Raw genomic sequence first — 15,813 nt, forward strand, 5'->3', positions numbered from 1 at the left:
GACTTTCTTTTCTTTTAATTAAATATTTTAATGTTTTCCCATTACAGTTGTTCCAGTTTTTCTCCCTTTGCCCTCCTCTGCCCAGCCCAGCCCCTGCTCCCACAGTCAGTCCCCACCCTGTTGTCCATGTCCATGGGTCACTCATACAGGTTTTGTTTTTAAATGTTTATTTGTTAACTTTGAGAGAGAGGGGAAGGGAGGGGGAAAGAGAGGGCGGCAAACATCAACGTGTGAGCAATACACCAATTGCCCGCCCCTGGCACCGGTGTCCCCAGCTGGGGACCTGGCCCGCAACCCAGGCACGTGTCCCTGCTGGGAATCGAACAGCGGCCTTTCAGTTTGCAGGCTGGTGCTCAATCCACCAGCCACACCAGCCAGGGCGGTGCTGGACCTGCATCGTTTGGGAAACCACAGAAACAGGAGTCACGATTCCGGCCCACGTACGAGCCACCTCTGAGGTAGCAGGTGGGTAGGAGCAGAACGTGAAAACACTAGCACAGCGAACAAGTTTGGGCTTGGCCTCTTGTCTGCCGTCAGCCAGTCTTTCTGGGCCCCAGCGTCCTCCTAAAAACTAAATAATTGGACCGGATCAGAAGTTTGCAAACTTTTTAATAAAGAGCCAGATGTACACATTTTAGGCTGGTGAGCCATACGGCCTCTGCTGTGACTGCTCAAGGCGGCTGCTGCAGCGTGAAAGCAGCCGTACGGCCTGTAACGAATGCACACGGCCGTGTTCACGTCGCATTAGGTTTACAAGGACACGTGTAAATGCAAAGCAGGAGGGCCAGACTTAGGCTGTGGCTGACCCCCCGGGGCTGATGGCTGTAGGTCCTTTCTGGCTGGAATGTGCTATACATTCTTCATATTCCACATTGATTTCAGCCTTGGAGTGTGGAGAACTCTCTTTGGCTTTTCTCCTCTCGAGGAGGAGGATATGAAGAACGGCAATAGAAGTGGTCCTGGAGAGGCACCAGGAGGGGTCCCCCGCGATGTTCTGATTGAAATCGCAATGGGAGGGAGCCGTTAAGAAAGGTGGGGAGAGAGGTTCCATTAATCAGAGACGGGTACCGCTGTTTTAGCTGGAGCCTGGCTATTAGCTCAGCAGGGCGACGAGGAAGCCGCGATGGGGGAGGCGGCCCACGTGCCTTTCCCAGAGGCTGGATGCTGAAAAATTCTCTCCAGAACAAAATGTCTATGTACTTCCTTGGAATCCAAGGCAGAGTCAAGGATGACATTTTGCTTGTTCTGGGAAACACAGCCTGACATAGCAATGTAACAATCTCACACAGCCGAACAGGTGTAACAAACAAATACAACTTAAACACAGATTTGATTTCTGTTGAAGAAATACACACACACACACACACACACACACACACACACACACACACACCTTCATTCGAAAACTCTCCCACTTACTGTTTCCCTGTCTTTGAATAACTGGGTTTTCTGAGACATTAAACAAATGCACCATTGCAGGACGTGTCCTGTTGCAAGTGACAGAGACACATTGCTCACATTGACTTAAAAGGGGGACACGGGCTTAGAGCACGGTCCGGTTCAGGGGGGCTGCTGGCTTCATCGGGGGTTGGATGGCAAATGAGATTGTTTGTTTCTTGTCTCTTTCATGTCTGCCATCCTCTCTCTGTGTACCAGTTTCACCTTCAGGCCGGCTCCGTCCTGGGTGGTAGGTGTTAACCCAAGACTCATCTTCAAATGCAGTAAAGGAGAGAGAGCTATTTCCCCCCACCCCCTCGAAAGCCGTAGCCTAGTCTCCGCATGTCTCCTCAGCCCTGACTGGGTGAGGTGCCCATTCCTACACCAATTTCTTTGGCCTTAGCCAGCCGGGCTCCAGGGCACCGCTGAGAATGCTGGGGGGAGGTTCCTTGGAGGAGAGCAGGATTGCATTCATCAGGAAGAGGTAGATGCTTGTTGGCCAGCAAACCAGTGATGTCCAGTGCAATGATCCTTTGTAATTTTAAAAACCCTTTTATGGAAATGGTCTCATTTGATTTTACAACTATGTTATGGGAATATGTTTGTCAGCTCTCATTATTTCCATTTTCAGATGAGAACACGAGGGCTCAAATCACATGACTGGTTCAAGTTCACATGGTTTGGGACAGAGAGCATATTTACTTTTCTGTCCCAGTGGTGTGATGTCTGACTGCTATACGGCCAAACTCCTTCCGCTCCCGTTTGGACTGGACATCTGTTGGTCGAATTAGCATGTTAGACAGTCATGTCACACTGGTTTATGCTGAGTGAGAGCCTCACTGAGTTGTCACGTGACGGCTGGTAAAATGCAGGGCACCTGAAAGGGCCTTTTGAACGTCAGAGCAGGCTGCGCATTAAGTTCCTGCTGTTGTTCTAGCCTGGCCCGAACTTTTGATTCATGCAGAATCTAGCATATGGACTGTCTCTCTCAGCTTTATGCCCTCTTCAAGTTTAAGACAAGTACCCTACTATTTCATCTTTTAAGTGTGGGTAATAGCCAGAAAGGTTGAGCAGTAAGAAACATGGAATATTGAATAATTACGGATCTTAATCTGGAACGAGATCTCTACTGTTGGCTGGGCTCGGCTTGGTGTTTTTGTGGCTGGTACAGATGAAGGCTAAACAGACGTATTAGAAATGGGAATCACTTCACGGATGGAATATGTCGTCTCATGTGACTTCTTGTCTCGTGTTTCTAACATGGGCAGCATTTTGATTGAGAGCCTCACCTTTTGCGGTGAAAAGCCAAATGCATGGCCTGGCGTCAGAGGGAACTGGGATTCTGTGAACCCCCCCCGTGTCGTTTATTTTGGATAGACCTGGGAAAATTGTGGCCATCTAGTTAAATGTTAGATCCCCGCAATGAAAATAATGAGGTCGTCATAATGGTGACTATGCATCACAGTCCGCGAACATCTGGCAATAAATACAGCGGACAGTCCATATTCCCCCAGGGGCTTAATTTTCTTTTGCGGATTAGAAAATTGAAATTGTACAACTCAGATATGAGACAAGGATTTGGCCAGAAATATCACCCAAGACAGAAGCGTCTTGGGCAGGAGGGCCGTGGGCGGGGCTGAGAGTCGCCCCCTGGTGGGAACGACCGGGAGGTTTTCTGTACAGACAGGCTCCTGGTGCACAGCTTTGCTTTGGGTTTGTTAAAAGAAAACATTCAAGGAGGATGATTTTTTACTGGAACCAATTATAGCTTAAACAAGATTGAGGAGCATCAGGGTACCAGGCAATGTCTCCAAAAGACCCCTGCAGGACTGGGTTTAGTCCTGACCAGGGAGGCATGTTGTTGTTTGAGCCCTGTTTTGGGAAGGTCTGGGGGCCGGCTGGCCACAGCCTTTCCCTCCCAGCTGGTGGATCGTCCCATCCCCCACAATGACCGGAGTGCGGCTGTGCCTGGCCCTGCCTGCCTGCCCGTCTCCGTTGCCTCTCCTGATCCTGACATCCTGTAGAAATGCCGCCATGACTTGGGTATTTCATACAAGAAAATTTGCCTTTCCTAGCTGGCGTAGCTCAGTGGATTGAGCTTGGGCTTCGAGCCAAAATGTCGCAGGTTCGATTCCCAGTCAGGACACATGCCTGGGTTGCAGGCCATGACCCTCAGCAACCGCACATTAATGTTTCTCTCTCTATCTCCCTCCCTTCCCTCTCTAAAAAGAAATAAATAAAACCTTAAAAAAAAGAAAATTTGCCTTAAAACTAATAAATGGGTTTCAAAGGAAATGAATGAAAGCGATTCTTTTCTACCCTGTCCCAGGAAATGATGCGCTCTGCGACCTGGGGAATGCTGTCTCTGTGTGAAAGGAGAGGCGCTTAGACAGCAAACGGCTGGCACCGCTCCTTCCCCGGGAGCCCTCCGACAGCAACAGTGGGGAAACAGCAGCTGCGGTGACCCGCCCCTCCTCTCCCAGGGCTCCTCCTTGGGCCCTCTTCATCCCCGCAGTCTTTCCGGAGCTGCAAGAACAGGTTATCAAGGTGATAATAAGTGAGAGAATGTTCCAGCTTTGTGTTAAGCCTCAGCCACATGGCACTGCTTAAAAGAGGTTAAATGCTTGTGTGACCCTGAGCTCTCCACCTGGGGGCCGTGCAGCCCTAAGCCAGGCTGATCCGGCCTCCCTGGCCTCCCCGGCCCCTCTCCAGCAGCGACGAGGATGGAGGATGGTCGAGGGAGCCTCAGCCTCCCCAGCAGCTGCTGGGTCGCACTTGGAAATTCAATCCTCTCCAGGTAATTCCTCAGCTTACAAAAAAACTTCTACAGGCTGGGAAAAAACCCTCCCGGCAATGAATTCTGAAGTTGATGCTTCCCACGCCAAGTAGGATAATGGCAGGTTCACCGCCTTCCGCAGACACCAGGCCTGGGGTGGGCGGGGAGCACTATACCGTAAGAAGTCATTTGGGGGGCTCATTAGAAGATCTCGAGCTGTTTCTAGAACACCACTGTCAATCTGCTTTCTCTCCTGAGTTCTTCTAGGTCCCGGATGACTGGGGGGCTGCCTGGGCCACCTGTCCGCAGCAAGTGGCCTGGCGTCCCATGCACAGCAGAGGGCGGAACGGCTTCTGTGTTCCCTTGGGTGGAGCAGCTCTCGTTGCCTAGAGAGGCTCTTTGGTCCTGAGGTGGAAGACCAAACTCCCAGTGAAAGGAGATGGGGAGTTGCCCTCACTAGGGTGGCTCTGTCACCTCTGACAAGCTGGGGAAGACGGACATCATCACTGGTCACAGCAGATGTGGCCCCAGGCTTGGAGGAATCTCTCTCGATGCAGGAAAGCTGCCCCGAGATTCTGCAACACCCCTTTGTCTTTAAGACTCTTTGGGTCATTGTCCTCAAGCCATAAGAATTCCCTGTCCCCCGCCCCCCCACCCCATTGCTCTGTTGGTAAGTGCGTCATCCGCATGTGTCAAGGTTGCGGGTTCGATCCCAGGTTAGAACGCATACAAAGAATCAACCAATGAATGCATAAATAAGTGGAAAAACAAATTGATGACTCTCTCCCCCCCCACCTCCTTTCCCTCTCTAAAATCAATCAACAAATAACATAGACAATTTTCCCTTCCTTCTCTTCCTTTCCCTGAAAGCTGCTCCTGTCCCCCCCGTGGTAGGAAGTCCCTGGAGGTGGCCGCAGGGACAGTCATCTGCCTCCTCACCAGATGGGCGGCTTTGCTGTGGGAGGATTTGAGCATTCTTGTCTCCCGAAGCTGCAGCTCTGAGTTTCAGGATGTTGTGCCAAGCGCAAAATCCAACAGTCATTGAACCTGTGATAATCTTTTATGCCCTGTAGAAGTATGTTTTTATTCATTCGTTTCTTCAGCAGGTGAGAAATAAAGCTGTTCCACTCTAGGCATAAATTAGCATTTATAACAATGCAGTGCAAAAAATGTAATTTAAACAGAACTGATTAGAATTTTGATAGGGCACCTAGGCACCTCCAAACAAATGCTGATCAGGTAATGAGTGGAATAAGTCATTTATTTTAGAGGTTCAGCTATCTGTTCGATGATTGGGTCACAGTTCCCCAAACATATACAGTGACTGTTCGTTAATTATTCACTTCTGGCTCAGTAATGGTCCAATTTAGCTACAAACGGTGAGCTTGGAGGCGAAGCCCCAGAAGACAGCAGAGGGGAAAAGTAACAACCTAGATAAAAGTATATTTCCTTTCTGTAATAACACTCACTAATTCAAGGACTCTGAGAGAGGGGAGCTATTGTTAGACTTTGGCCTTGGTCTTGTCTTTGTGCAATGGACTAAATTGCTCACCATTTGTTAAGCAGGGACATTTAAGCTCCAGAGTGCCGAGCTTTGCAAATGAGGCCGTGCACGCTGGCACGCGGCCCGCCTTCCTAGGTGCAGCCTCACCTGTGGGTCAGCGTGCACTGGGCTGGATGTGGGGCAGGCACGCTTCCCAACGCTGTCCATTAAATCACACGTTTTTCCCCAGGTGCATCCTGGAAAATTTTCTGAGTCGATCCGAAAGGCTTATTTGCAGGATGTTTTGTCCTGCATATCCTGTTTTGGAGGTCTTTCTTTTATTGAGAAGATGAAAATGTTTCCCTGTTGTTTCATGAGGTAGTCCAACTGACGCCCAGAAACTTCTTGATGTGGCTGCACCCTCGGGACATCACGGACTTCAACGTCCTGCTTTGCTTCTTGATGAACTTGCTTGGTAGTGAAGACTAGTTCATCAGCCCTGTTGTCTTGGTGTAATCTTGATACAGGGACGTCCCTTTCTAGAAGGCAGAGTAGAAATTAAATTCCAAGAAAGGCAGTGAGTTAAACATCCTCCTTGCCCGGCCCCCCACCAAGGATAAACCATTGTTTCAAAGGGAGAGTCGCTGCCTTAATCCCATCAGCGCTGTGCTCCTTGAGGCGGGTGTGTTCTGCGTGTGCTGAATTTCTGGGCACGTGGCTCTACAGAGTAAATCCTGCTTTGCACGAGCACCTGACATCAGAGGCAGGGGAGAGGCACGGGCCACGTGCTCCCAGGGCCTGATTTGGGTGAATGGCACGTGTCTTTGTCTATGCTGCTGCCGGGGAAGAGAACACCTTGCACCATTTGGGTCGTGGCCAGGTCCAAAGCAAGCATCGAAGTCCGTACCCAGAGGAGGCATCTGCATTGTTCATCGTTTTGGAATTAATAAAGCTGGGGACTGGGGAAGGCCCACAGGCAGGCCGTGGAGTGACGGGCGTGTGCAGAGAAGTTCCGTCGTGCTGGGACGTGAGAGCAAGTGTCTCTGGGGGTGAGTCTTTGTCCCCAAACTCCCTGTACCAGTGGGGAAGAAAAGGCGGGCGTGTGGCATTGCTGGAGGACTGTGTAGCCGCCTGGCTCTGCAAAATTCTACCATCATTTGAATACAGCTATGAAGTGGTTATTTCTTCTAACAGGCCTCAGACCACTGTACAGCTGTATAAACTAAGGCAAAGAGAGCGGGAAAGAACTGCTACACTCACCAAATAATCCTGAGGCCCAGGAGGGGTGAGAACCAGTCGTCCACCTTGAAGCAATTTTAAATCGCCTAGGCCTATGCATACCCCTATGCCTCTTTTTATTTCTTGATTTTTTGATTTTTATTTATTGATTTTATATATAGAGAGAGGAAGAGGTAGGGGGGAGAGATAGAGAGAGAAACATTGATTTGTTGTTCTACTTATCTATGTATTCACCGGTTGATTCTTGTCCGTGCCCTGACCCGGGATCCAACCTGCAACCTTGGGATGTTGGGACAAAGCTTTCACTGACTGAGCTACCCGGACAGGGCCCCTACACTTTTTTTTCCTAGAGTAGGCTTTTAATTTTATTAACTTAGGGGAGGGGTGACATTCATTAATAAAATTATTTGGGTTTCAAGTGTACAGTTCTATAATATATCATCTGTGCATTGCATTGTGTGTTTACCACCCGCAGTCTCCTCCCGTCACCGTATATTTATTTGCCCTTTGCTGCCCCAACCCCTGTCCCCCCCCCGCCCGTGACCACCATGCTCTTGTTCGCCTGCACCTCTTTTTAAAAATAAAGTGAGAAGGAATTAGATGCACTCTTAGGGATGGCTTAGATTCTCTCCAGTGATGACTTTGGCTCTAATGAATTATGCTATTTAGAAATATGCTAAGAGAATTCACTACCTTGAAATAAACAAATGGCAAGTGGTTAAATATTGTTTGGGGTCATTTATTTTCTCTGGCTACGTTAACTCGTGAGCAATTAACTCGATTATTTCCCTAATGCGAATGCTGACTCTCTTCATACTAAAACAATTAATCGGACAATCGTTCTAGGGTGAGCATTTCTTTTATTTTTCCCTTCCCCTCCTCTTCCACACATGCCTGGCTCTCTCCATGAGAGCAATTTCGGTAGCATAATGCCTATGTGAAAATTGTAAGCCTTCAACAATGATGGCGAGATGCTCTGGCTGTACGTTTATTCTCAGCAGACCTCCACCGATCTCTGGGTTTTCACGTCGTGCTTGCTTCCCAGTCACCGACAGCCGCGTTCTAATGCCTCCGTTATTTTGGTGGGCACATTAGGGCTGATTGTCTCTCGCTGCAGCCTTCGGCGACCTCCGCAGCTTACCTTATCATAATATTGGAAAGCAATTTCTCTGGACTGCTGTGAGCCAACGCCAGAGATCCAAAATGCTGCCACAGTCATTAAGTGATTTCCAATTAGTTAATTGCTTTCACAGGCTGCCTCTTTCTAAACTGCACCTTCAGTGAGAGGCAGAACCATCCATTTTCGAACGAGGAAAAAAATCCTGGGGCCTTTGGGTTTTAAAAATCCTAAAGCAGAGCTTACCTGGGAAGCAACTTCACTCAACACACGTTCTATAGAACAGAAGCCGTTGTTATTAGGATTACAGGAGAGAATCCCCGATTGTCTAGGGTTTATTTTGCCCACGTTAGCTTGGAACCGAAGGAAGTTAGCCAGAGGGCCACAGGGCAGCACGGGACCCGGAGAATTTCGAGATCTACACGGATTCTGCTCCAGGGACGCACCCGGGCCCCCGTGTGGGCGCTCTGGGTCTGCAGGGCCGCACAGGATGCTGTGGGCAACCTCACGGAGAGGAGGGCACAGTCCTCAGCCTGGTTCCGTACGAAGCTGCTCTGTGGGGAGGGAGCCGAATGTGGTTCTGTGCAGGGACTGGCAAGAGGAAGGGGGCGAAGGCAGGAGAGAGGCAGGCCTAGCGCCTCCCTAGGCAACAAGTGTGTTGTTAATGGGATGGGGGCAGACACGTGATTTTTGAGCAATAGTAGGGCAAATATTGAGACAATAGGGTAAGTATTTACCTCGTAGGGTAAAGAGCGTAACATCCAACAGTGTAAATCACTCATCTGTTTCCCTGATAGAGAAAACTTGGCTTTAATAGTAGGAAGAATTCATAAAAAATGAATGCAAATTTTCCTCCCTATTAGACAAAGATGCAGTCAATCAAGTAAGAAGCATCGGAGTCGACAGCTGGGAAGCATCGGCTCTGGAGACGAGCCGCCTGGGTGGAGTCCTGACCTCCACCTCTCAGATGCGTGTCTTTGGACAAGTTGTCTGACCGCTCTGTGCCTTGGCCTCCCAGGGAATGGGGGGGGGAGCAGTTACACCATCCTCACAAGATTGTTATAAAACCAGATGTTTAAACGTCCTAAGTCCCTTAGAACCAGTGCTGATGCATAGTTCGTTAAGTAAACCAAATTTCATATTGCACTATGCCATGTTTCAGAAGATTCACCTTTTGTTCTCTCTGTTGAAAAAAGCCGTCTCACCTTCTGGCCAGTTAATTACCTACGAGGGTCGATACTCCAAGGAGGGCAGTGGATGAGGTGCTGGCGGCCCACTCGGTCAGTCAGTCCATCTGTCAGTCCCCTATGCCCCCGCCAGCAGCTCTTTAAGAACATTTCTTTCCGAGAGAGAGAGAGAGAGAGAGAGAGAGAGAGAGAGAGAGAGAGTGTCAGAGAGACAGAGAGAGGGAGGGAGGGAGTGACGCAGAGACAAAGACACAGGGAGGGAGGCCGGTCAGGGAGCCACAGAAACCCGGCCGTGTGAGTGCAGGCGGTGCAGCGGGACGTCAGCAGGCGCTGAAGGAAATCAGAGACCAGAGAGGAATAAGGGAGGCACCGAGGGGGGGTGCTGAGGACAGACAGACAGACAGACAGATACCCCTGACGGGCTCCCGTCCGCTTCAGAAGCAGCCGGTGCATCATTCCAGCGGCCTGCCGACCTTTAGTAATGACTTTATGGATTAAAATTGAAAACCAAGTTAGATGTGTTTACAGAGCAGCACCCATACAGAATTAATAACAAGCGGCCAAGGCCGGGCTCTCCGCCGTCCGGAGCCCTGGGCTTGCTGCAGCAGATGGTCCCGGTGTTGGGACGAGGGTCAGGCTGCACCCCTCCTTCGGGGTCGTTTTCCCTGCCCGAGCCCCGTGCCCGCCCCGCTCTGCGGGCACACATATCCCGGCCGTGACCGGGGTCCTGTCAGAAATTTGTCTTCTTTGGGGGTGTTCTTAATAAAAAAATTTTTGATTTTTAAATCTCCTTGGGCAGCACATCCATTCCAGTTGCAACCATAGCAGAGTACCCAGTCTCGTCGTTACCCGGGATTTTCAAGATCGTGCGCTTTGAACGTGACGTGGTTTTGGGGGTGATGAGTGAGGTCCCGGGCCCCTCCCCCCACAGCCCCGCCATTCCCTAGTCGTTCAGAGAGGGAGACTCTTTCACTCCGGTTTTGGGGAGTGGGATGCAGTATTTTCTACTTGCAGGGTTTTCAGGACGGGCGCTGCCCTTCCAAGCTGTTAATCAGTAGGAGGAAGGCGGCATGGCAGGGAGTGCTGTCCGGGTCTATCTAAAGACAGCCGTGCGTTGCTCCTGAAAGGAAGTGTATTGGGAGATTTATTTCCATGGTCCACAAAGACAGTTACGCGTCGATAACCACTAAAAAAAAATCAGCCAGATAACCTTTCCCTGCCCTCCAGGAGCATAGCACCCCTTGAAACAAGGTGAACATCACGTAGCTTTACCTTTTAATATCCTTTTGTCTTCTGTTTGTGGGAAATAGAACCTCGAGAACCCCCACCCAGGGAGCCTGAAGAGGTGTGGACTGTTACACACTTACGTCCATTTGCAAGCCAACGAGGAGACTGTGGTGCAGCTGTTGTTCCAGCGCAGGCAATGCCTGTGACGTGGCTCCTTTATCCAGCAGAGGTAAGTGCCAGAGTAACAGCAGAGCCAAAGGCAGCGTGTGGCTGCTGGTGACGGTCCGAAGGCGAGTGCTTCGTGTCCCCTGAGGGTGAGGAGCAGGAGGTGGGGACGTGGGGACACGACTTTGCCATCTGCTGATCACAGGATTTAAAGTCACAATTCAGTGACATGGGATTCCACGCTAATATTCCCCTTGTCGAGTGGCTTTTCCATCCCGGAAGGCGGCGGGGTTCTGCCATCGAGTCAACGTGGGTCTAGAAGCCTGATTAGACGTGTGGCGGCGTATGTGGACTATTTTAATCTCTGCATACTATTTATATCGAGCGAGGAGCCTCTGGGGGGCCCGGAGACGCAGTACACCCGCACACTGAACGGGGGATCTTTTCCTTCCAGAGAGGCTGCGTGTGGCTGTTTGGGCTCTGGTGGCCCAGGGTAAGCTTCTGGCTTCTTCCTGACCTGCAGTAAACCCGCTCTCCGGCTCAAGACGCATTAGACATAAACAACATGCACTTGTTTGAATCGATACCGGGCATTAAGCGGCCCCTGGGCTTTATGTCAGGTCTGTGATCGGAGTGGTGATCCTCGCTTGCACTGAGGTCTGGAAAACAGGAAATTTACAGCTAAATGGCCTGGAGGTGTAACCCTGGATGCACTTAGTCTCGCGTGCGTTGCCTGGCATTCGGGCCTTTAGGAAGCTCCCAGCCAGGAGGAGGGGAGGTGGTGCCTTCTGTCCGGGTCACACCCCTTCCCACAATGCTGTCTGTTCCCCAGGCTCCGCACCTGGAAGGCCTGTCTTTCTAGTCCAGATGTCCGAGCTGGACACATTCTGCAGGAACCAGCTGAAACGCCACGTTGGTTTTCACTGGTGCGTTCCTTCCCTGAATTTTAACGCCCCCCTCACCCCCAATGATAAATACCCAGAAAGCCTAGTATCCTAGAAAAAGTATGGATTTTGGACTAGGTAAGTCTGAGTTATGTTCCTGTTGTTACAGTGAGTAGGTATGTTTACCTGGTAAGGCTTCTCTTTGAACCTGACTTTTCCTTAATATAAAAAGAAATAGTGCCCTTTACCTTAGGGCAGGGGTGTCAAACTCATGTTCACTGGGGGCCACATCAGCCTTGAGGATGCCCTCAAAGGGCCGCATGTAATTTTAGGACTGTGTACATGTAACTACTCCCTAACTAGGGTCAGGGAGCTGGGCGCTGCCATTGGGTAGAAACAAGGTGCTGGGCCGGGTAACACGAGGTGGAGGGCCGGGCTTGGTTCACAGGCCTTGTGTGTGCCACCTGTGCCTTAGGGCCTTTAGGGGGCTGAAATGATGGCCTGGAGCACGGGGCCTGTCAGAGAACACTCAGGAGATGCTGGTTGCTTCATCCCCCACCGTGCATTCCACTGACCACAACTCTCGACCTTTCACGGGTCACAGGAATCTGTTGGGGAATCTACTGAGAGCTCTGGTCTCTCCTCCCAAGGGGAAAAACACACGTGAAATTTTTCACACAATCTCAGGAACTTCAGGGACCCCTAAGTCCCAGCAAGGACTTCCTCAGGGGTGACTGATCCCTAGGATGGACCCCTTGCCGCCTCGACCCAGGCAACTTTTGCAAGATCCATGCAAAGCTCCTGAAAAGGCACCTGTCATTGAGGAGGGAGCTGACCAAATCCTGCTTAGTCTTTCCTCTTCCTCCCTTACAGTCAGAACGCACCCCGTCCCCGGGGAGAATCCAGCTATAATTTTTTCTTACATTCAGTTTTGAGAAGCTGTCATGTACCAGTTGCAGAAACACCTCGGAGTGGAGAGTCCAGTCCCTGAGTGACATGTCTTCCAGCTGGCCCGCCAAACCCGGTTGGAATACATTTGGCCTTTTCAAAAAAAAAAAAATCTTCCCTTTCTTGTCCGGCTCTACCCCGCAGCCCTGTGGGTGCTTCTGCCCAGCCGGGCGACGAGTTCTGCTGGCGTCTCTGTCTTCGCTCTCGTATGGGATTTACAGCAATTTTCCTTGGGCTGGTCCCCGTGTCTGCTTTATGGCGCGCCGCCCTGCTTCCATGCGATACCCGCTCTGTGGACAGTGCGGCCGGAGCTCTGCCAGAGCCGAATGTCACCCCCGGCGGGTGCCCGCTGGGTCCTGGCATTGCCTACCCCCGCCCCGCCCCGCCCCTTCTCGGGTCTGCGGGGGCAGGTCCCCTTGCACTGTATTTAAAAGCACGAAAGGATGTGAAGTCTGGCTGAGATCCAGTTCATCTGAAGGACAGGGACAGTGTCAGGCCACTCTCTTTTTATAGCCCGTGCTACCTGGGTTGGTTTGCCTGCCTGTGAAGAGCAAGGCAATGAGCTGGATTATTGCCATATTTCTCTTTCAGCCCATGCTGTGTAGCCTGGGCCTCTGGACACACAAGTTGCCTCTACAACAAAGTCATTTCTCAAAAACAATTATGCCCCCGGGGGTGGACATCTTTGTCAGTGTGTGCCAAAGTATGACTGATCAATTTGGCTCCAAAGTACCTCTTTCTCATTTGACTTTGACTTGGTGTTTTCCATGAATAGCAACAAGGACAAACATCTCTGAAAACAAACAGGCGAACAAAACAAGCAAGAAACTAAACCAAAATCCCCGCTCCCTCCCTGAATCACCCCCGACTGACGTGCCCATGGCGACCGTGTGGTGTGTTTTGAGCCTTCACCCGGCAGTGGAAGGAGGCTGTGCACCGCTCTCCCTCAATGGTCAGGGAGCCTTCAGGTCACCTGGACTCTTGTGGAAGTGCAGATTCTGCCTGGGCAGGGCAGGGTGGGACTGAGCTTCTGCCCGTCTGCCTAGCTCCTGGGCGACCCCCCTGCTGCTCCTCCCGGGCGCAGGGTGGAGAAGTGAGACTGGAGCCTTCTCCTGTAGGGCCCTGCACCCCACGGCCAGGCCCACCCAGCCCCTGGAACCTACGTGGCCCGTCAGCCCTCTGCGTGGCCTGCTCTTCGTCACAGCTGGAGACCGTTGTCTCAAAGCAAATGCAAGGTAGAAAGGCCCAGTCCCGAGAGAGGGCAGACTCCTCGTGAGATCGAGGCAGAATCCTGTCGGTAAATACGTCACCCACTAGACACCTCCCTGCCTGCCAGTCCTCACGGGCTTCTCACCAGTTATTTAAAGTTCTAAGCAGAAAATCGTTCAGCACTTAAAATTTAGAACAGCTGAGAAAAGTGCCATGAATGTAAATGTTCAGAGTTCTGAGTACAGGAGGCGGCTGCGAACACATTTGCAGAGCTTGAATTCAAGACAATTTCACTGCTATTACATACCATTCTTCTGTGGGGTTTTTTTTTTTGGTTGTTGTTGTTATTTTGTTTTTTTGTCTCTTGCAAAACCACCTGAACTTTTTTTTTCCTGGAACGAAATGGGCATAGATTAACCAATTAATGATGGGAACATTTGTTCTTTCGACGCTTGAGTGTCTACAGTGCAGAAGCGCACTGTGGGAGGGGCTTTGCTCCAGTGAACCAGAAAGCCCCTGTTCTCGGTGAGCGTCCGTTCTCGCATCTGGACAACCCCGCATGGGGCCGGGGGAGCCTGAGTTCTCTGGCGGGGTGTCATTCGAAGCGCCGGGAGACGCCAAAGCAGTAAACATGCCGCCTGCCTGCGGCTCTTTCCTGCACAACACAATCTTTCTCTGCTTTGTGTCTTCAGGGCCCGGGTGGGAAAGGTGGGCATCCTTCTGTGTGTTTTTCGGTCAGAGGGTCACAGCGTGACAAGTGGGGAAAGGAATGTTTTCAGTAGTAACGTTGCTGTTTTTCCCCTCTTTTTGAAGGGAAGTGTGTTCCTGTTAAAGACAAATCCTGCATGAAATTCCTACATATCACAGCCAGAAGGGGGAGGGGGTCTAAGGCGCTGTCACCGGCTTTCCCTTTGCTCCCCGGGGCAGGTGCGGGCATGCCCTGGGTCTCCGTGGAAGACGGTGGGAAACCATTGCTCCAAAGGGCGTTCTCCACGTCCAAATTCCGAATCACTCTTCTCTGCTTTCCTGTAAAGAAAGCTGGTGGTGGGGCATCTAAATTAGGAAACGTGTTTAAACGTGTACTAGCCTGAGTAGGCCTGGGTAAGGAGACATGGGGATACGGAGAGGCCATTTCCTTCTGAGGGTGAGGATGGTGAGGGAGACAGCCTGGGCCCAGGAGAGGACAGTAAGGGAGACAGGTAGGGCCCGGGAGGGGACGGTGAGGGAGACAGGTAGGGCCCGGGAGAGGGTGGAGAGGGAGACAGGCTGGGCCTGGCAGTGGTGTGGAAAGCTGACCAGATGAAGTTGCGACACTTCATGGCCCTCTCTGTTGGAGGGATGGCTGTGCGTTTTGTGATGGAGAGGCTGGCCTGGAGACAAGACTGAGGACTGAGGTGGGCAGGCGGAGACAGAATGAGAGAGGGGGCGATGCACCAGCCCTCGCGCCCTGGGCCTGGGGGGCCGGAGACGGAGCCCAGCCAGCTGCGGGGAGCCGGTGATGGACGGTGCGGAGGGGTCTCCCCGTCCTTGCTGTTTGGCTGTTCACATGGGGTTGGTTTGGAAGTCCCGGCCTGCAAACCACAGGGGCTGAGTTGGGACTCTAAGTCAGGTTCCTTTGACTGCACTGCCTTTGGCGTCTGCAAGGTGCTTGAGCACCGAGAGCAAAGGGAGCCCCGTCTTTACTGAGGCCGGTGGAGCATGGGCTCTCCTACGGCCCCTGGGCAGATGGCGTTATGCTTCCTGCATGGGGGGCGGACGTCCCCAAACCAGGGTTTATTTATAAAAACGTGTGTACTTCTTCTTACATGATTAAATGTCAGTCATCTTCACAGTACTCTCCATTTCATGCAATACACCTACTGAGACGTTTTTTTCTCCACTGCTCAAAACAGTTTTTAAACTTGTTGGTTTTGATGTGTTTTAGAGCTTCTGCCATTTTTTGTTTCGCCTCTTCCATGTCAGCAAAATGTTTCCCTTTGAGGACTTTTATTTCATCTGGGGAAACAAAAAGAAAATGTTGCTGGGATGTGACAGGGTGAATAGGGAGGGTGAGGCATGGGGTCATGCTGTTTTGAGTCAAAAACTGCTGAACACTCTGCGAGGCATGGGCAGGTGTGCTCGGAAATCACCCATCACGGAGT

The sequence above is a fragment of the Phyllostomus hastatus genome, unplaced genomic scaffold (assembly GCF_019186645.2).
Source record: "Phyllostomus hastatus isolate PE091 unplaced genomic scaffold, TTU_PhHast_1.1 phas_contig_159, whole genome shotgun sequence".
NCBI classification, from domain to species: Eukaryota; Metazoa; Chordata; class Mammalia; order Chiroptera; family Phyllostomidae; genus Phyllostomus; species Phyllostomus hastatus.